We start from the raw sequence: 5519 nt of genomic DNA on the forward strand, positions 1-5519 counted from the left end.
TAGGTAAGTGGAACCAAGGAACAATTGCCACATCAACACATGCTACTTTGTTTGCAATACAACAGAATATAAAAATAGCTTTGTTGGACAGAATTCCTTTTTTAAAATAGAATTTTGCAATCTTCTGGAACATTTTAAATTTTGACATAATATAATTTATTACTTGTTCTATTAAGTTGTATCCCCAGTGTTCAGAACCTTGTAATACCAGGTGTTGTTATGTAACTTTTCATCTGTTTATCCCAGGATCAAGGATGCCCACTTAGGTCCCAACCGCTCTCATTAGCTCATCATTCTAGATGTTTTGAGTATACACAGCTTTATCTCTCTCTCTCTGGCTCTCCTCCCATACTAATCTGTAAGCTTGTGAAGGTCAGAATTCCAACAGGACACATTTCTGTCTCTCCCCACTCTCAACCCTCCCTGTATCTTAACATGTGGCAGTCAATCAGTCCAGGGTATCATCTCCAAGTTACAAATGAGGAAACAAAGGCACGAAGAGGTTATGTGGCCCATACAAAGTTACCCAGTTAATTAGGGGCAGGAAAGTTTGTGTGACTCTATCACTCCACCCTGCGTCTCAAAGCCAATGGGCAGTAAAGAGGTGAGGACTGAGGCTATTCTTTCAAAAACCCACTAAGGAGGCAGTCACTGGCAAACAGCGGCGATAGCCTCATGTGTAACACCCAGGCCACGTTACAAACGGTTCCAGCAGTGTCCATGCCCAGGAGCATGGATTTCCCTGGGTCAGCCCGACTCCTGCAGTATACACTCACACCCTCTTCCTCGCCACATTGATTCCTTTTATGATGCCATTCCCATCTCATTTCTAACCTCGAATCTGAATTCAAAAAAACCTTCCTTTACTTAGTCTTGAAACTGAAACCTAGTTCTGTACTTTTGTTTTCTTTAAACCTCCTTTTATTCTGCAATAATAAAATTGCTGTATTTCATCCCAGAACAGGCTGCATGCCAAAATAAATAGCACCTTGGATTTCCTTGAAAAGAAAGCTTGGCTCAAAGCACAGCTTTACTGCCATGAGAATCCTTGGAGAATTCAACCTTACAAAGTCAAATATTTAGCAAGGTAGCGCACCAAACGGCGACCCTGTCAATCCATGCATAATCACTTGCAAAGATAAAGCGCTCTTTCCGAAAGAGAAAAAAAAAAAAATTTACCAGTATCTCGTACCGATCCTGCCAAAATGAGAGGAGCTTCCCATTTCCCCATTCCAGGACCAGGCGCCTCCAAGTGTAAATGTTCCCTGCGCTAAGAAGCAGGAGGCATCTGGCAGCGCTGCTAACCATTGAGAGGGCTGCAGCCCAGTCGCAGGGGGAGGTGAGATGCACTCCCGAAAAAGATTCTGCCAACTGAGTTCTCCAGCCGGCTCACTTCCTACAAACCCCGGGAAACAAAGAGATAACTCAAGCTCAATAAATGACACATTAACACAATCTCATTAACTCCATTCCCACGTTTTTCTGTGAGTGTCTGTCAGTTTTGCCTGCATTGCAGCAGCTGAATCTGGAGCTTCATGAAGAAGAGAAAACTGTCACGAGGAAAGCCACGGCCACATTACCTTCTTTTGGCATCCTCCTCCTGCCATAGCGTGGAACAGGAGTCTCACAGAAAGCGAGGTTCGGGCTGCTGAACCCAGCTGATTGCTCCTGAGTTCAGCACAGCAGCACTGGCTTCCCAGCTGTTAAAGGATTTTAGTCAGGTGATCTGTGACCTTGCTGGAAAAGCAAATACTGACTTCCTTTTAGATCCAAGGAAAAGGAGAGTGGGGTCAGGAAGGAATTCAACACTCAATGAGCTGATATTGGATCTTGCAAAAAAAAAAAAAAAAGGAAGAAAACTCAAATCCTTTAGTTGGAAAGTTAGTTTCCAGAGCTGCTACCATTCCAGAGGGACACATTTAAAGGCACTGAAACAGCACACACATTCCTCCCCGATTCCCTCAAAACTAGGCGCTCATTTCAGGGTTCATAATTAATTATACTTTTCTTCCTTTCTCCATATAGATGATGTGGTTCATTAGTAAGATTGCTCTAATGAGGACTCAGCTTCCTTAGAAGTTAAACCCTCCAGTAATGCACTAATCTTCCTGGCTCTGCATTAGGATCGTCCTCCTATACCGATCTCCTGGGATTCCAGAACCACGAAGTTTCTGTGAGCAAGCCCCAGACCGACTGCTCACTGGCTACTCTGATTATTCAGTGACTGGAAGTCTGTGGGGCAGAGCAGGAGATAGAAACAGTGACCAGTGAGTTCCCGGGGCCAGACAGGCAGCTCCTGTTTGCTGACTCTCTACCAGTCGGCTGCCCCGAACACAGAAACGCACCCAATTCTGGCAGAAAGAGAAAAGCAAGGAAGTACCTACTGGAAGGATCCAGCTCTAAGCAAGGTTTCCAACTGCAGGTCTGACCAATGACTTCAGAGGGGCGGGTGCAGGCGCCAGGGAGGAAGCAGCTGCAGAGCAAGAAGGTCTCAGTGTCCCAGGCAGGCGCCGTCAAGAGTCCCAGCCAGACCACTGCAGCTGCAGCTCTATGGAGCAGAGGCGGGTACGAGGCGCGGGCACAGAAGCTCCAGGTTCTTCAAACTCAGCACCACTACTGGACCTTAAGATGGTACAGGGGGTGGGTGTAGTCAAAATAGAGGCCAGGGGATCTGTGGGCTCCCGTATGCAGGCTCAGGATTACAGGGACCTAGTACACTTGACCTTATGTGGCTCTAGCCAAATGAGGCTGTCCTAGGAAATGAAACTGCATAAGTAAGACATGTCTAAGCAGCTCTGACCTTCACAGACACAACCGGTCAAGATGTGCTTTCAAAGGCCAGGGCAGATTCCTGTCTAACCCACGCTGAAACTGATGCCAGAGCCAAGTGTCACCCTGAAATGCTGCCTGCATCCAGCCCAGTACACTCAGAAAGCACTTCACATCCTCGGTCCCCTTTATTCTCACACTAGCTTAAGGCAGCCAGACAGGGATGAGCACCCCATTGTACAAGCGAAGGAAATGATAGCCAGTCTAAGTCACTTCCCTTGGCTCATGCAGGAGTGAATCTGGATGAAAATGAAAATTCCTGGGGTAGGACTCTGTGTTCTTCCCACTACACTGGATTACATTCCTTACTTTCCTGGGCAGACTCTAGAGCATCTTGCTCAAGAGAGAGATTGAGAGATTTACCAAAGGGCATGGGGATGATGTGATGGACAAGGTTATGGAACATCAACAGTAACTTTTCTCAACTGCTAAAAGTATTTTTCTGTGTTGACTGAGTACACAGACCAAATCCAGATTTTAAAAATTCAGAAATATATCTTGAATTCTGAGGTTATATGAAAAAACATACTGAAAAAACATATTGAAAAGCCTCACTGACAGATTTAAGGTGATCATTGACCATCCCCTACAAATCGGCTAGAGAATGGCTAGAGGCATATGACATTTCATCAGGAAACTGAGTGAAAAACAGCTCTGCATTTAACTAGATCCCATGACTTTCCAGCCACCCACTCTGTCTGTCTAGTTTACCTACGTGAGGAAGATAAGCATTCTCTTTTCCTTCTAAATAAATTCTTCCTTATTCACGATAAAGAAGTGACAGGCTTACTTCCAGAGCTTCGCCTTTCTGCTAGACCCAACATTCTTCCAGGAATACTGGCCAGTTCCCACCTGACCTCCAAGCTCCATTCAGCAACCCCTCCCAGTGCAGCAGCCAGTCTTCCTGCTTCCACTGCTCCTGTCTGCCTTCTCCTACAGCAGGTAGCATCACCCTAATTGCTGCCTCTTTGTCTATCTTCCCAATCAGCATCATGAGCTAGATGCTCTACAAAGTTTGTGAAACTGAACTTATCCACAATACTAATAGCTCTAAACATATGTGCCTTCTACAGATACACCCTTAAGTATTAAGGGAGTACCTCTGCTTTTCCGATAGGCTCCAGGCCTCTCATCAGATTTCAAAAATTAGAAGAATGAGGGAAGGAAATACAAGGCTCCCCATCCCGCCCCCGCCCCAGCAATTTCACTAATCAGCTTGGCTCAGATGCTAAGATCGAAAACCCACAAGAAAACACACACACACACACACACACACACACCCCTAATCAAGTTTCCCCAACTTCTTCAGATCTCTTTCCGGAGAGAAGTAGCACTTCCATTCTCTGGGTCTTGCAGAGATGATCAAACAGACACTGTGCTGACCGCCTATGTCTCCAAAAGGAGGAGAGATTCTCCTGTCTTTTGCGTCTTTCTAACTTACCCAGTACACTATTTAACTCCATGGTCAATCAAGGAGTTGACCAGACCAGGGAATGTTACCCTCCATTTTCCAGATGAGATAACATAGTTTGTTCCCAAGGTTACTAAATTAAAAAAACAAGCAGAGCCCCAACTTCAATCCAGATTTTCTGTCTCCTAATCTAACACCCTCTCTTCTAAACCGCACAGACTGAACTGCGCCTGCAGGTAAATGCAGGAGACAAACAAATGCGAGGATGTAAGCTTCAATGTTGATGCTGTCCAAGCAGAAGTGACCTCACGTGGAGGGAAGGTCTTCATGAGAAACCCTAACAACTTTCTCTAGGGGAGTCTGTGCTTCCTTGGGGGAGGGGCACCCCCTCTATGGCCTTGGCCCTTGCCATGTCTGGGATACCACCCCACGCTTATGCTTGATTCAGACATTTAAGAACAGTAGCAAACTTCATGTAACCACCAAGCTACCCAAAGAATCCCCTGGACTCCACAAGAACTATTCTGGCAGGAATCATTTGACCGCGAGAAGGTTTGATTCCTTTTGTAATTTAGAAACCTCCAACTTCTGCCCCTTCTACCCCGTGATGGAGAAAAGATGTCAGGAACTAGACAAGAGGGAAAAAGAGATGGAACTATCTTAAAAATGTGCTTTTTATTATTTATTTATTTTTTTTTTTAGGAGAGGCAACTGATGGTTAACCTCACAGACTGTAAGAACCTTGTCAGCTAAAAATCCCTTATTTTTTTTTTTATTTTTTACACCTACAGCACCTGGTCTTCTTAGGTGGTCTCCCATCCAAGTATTAATGAGGCCCGACCCTGCTCAGCTTCCGAGATCAGATGGGATCGGGCTTGTTCAGAGTAGCAAGGCTGTAGACTAAGAATGTGCTTTTGATCTAAGAGGTCCCTTAGGCTTTTGCCCTTTGTCCAGGAAGGTCAGCTATTTGTGGTCTGTGTGATTACGCTGGGCTGAGGTGGAGCACCTTGGTTAGCTACACTTGCTGCTGAAACAGAGCCTCCCAGAGCAGACTGTTCTGGCCACCACCATTCTGACGGAATGCGACTTAAGCGGACGGAGAGAGAAATCATGCATGTGAGACCTGTGGGTGTAGCAGTCCAGCGAGGAATCAGCTATTCTAAAGATTGACTCTTTAAAGCAGATTAAAATTTCTCATGGAGGAACTGGTTAATTGTGGGAAGACAGGAGGATGCACTGACACAAGAAAGGCTTCAGGGCTATAAGGGAAAATATCTCC

At 45.5% G+C, this 5519-nt stretch overlaps 1 protein-coding gene and 1 pseudogene across 4 annotated transcripts in view; both read right to left on the reverse strand.

Annotated features, from left to right (window-relative positions):
* Positions 1–2450, reverse strand: part of KANK4 (KN motif and ankyrin repeat domains 4) — a 40502-nt gene extending 38052 nt beyond the window's left edge. Inside the window, exons 1-2 of one of the 4 annotated variants that reach the window (XM_023536221.1) lie at positions 2385–2423; positions 1581–1829 (exon numbers count right to left, since the gene is read on the reverse strand). The gene's annotated coding sequence lies outside the window, so the exon portion shown is untranslated. Of the gene's footprint in view, positions 1–1179; positions 1478–1580; positions 1830–2384 lie in introns of those variants that run through there. The other 3 variants (XM_023536222.1, XM_023536223.1, XM_011369540.2) reach the window with 3 other exon arrangements.
* Positions 2451–5022: 2572 nt separating this feature from the next.
* LOC111745318 lies at positions 5023–5141 on the reverse strand (annotated as a pseudogene).
* Between the last annotated feature and the right edge of the window lie 378 nt (positions 5142–5519).

This window comes from Pteropus vampyrus, unplaced genomic scaffold (assembly GCF_000151845.1).
Source record: "Pteropus vampyrus isolate Shadow unplaced genomic scaffold, Pvam_2.0 Scaffold151, whole genome shotgun sequence".
Lineage (NCBI taxonomy): Eukaryota > Metazoa > Chordata > Mammalia > Chiroptera > Pteropodidae > Pteropus > Pteropus vampyrus.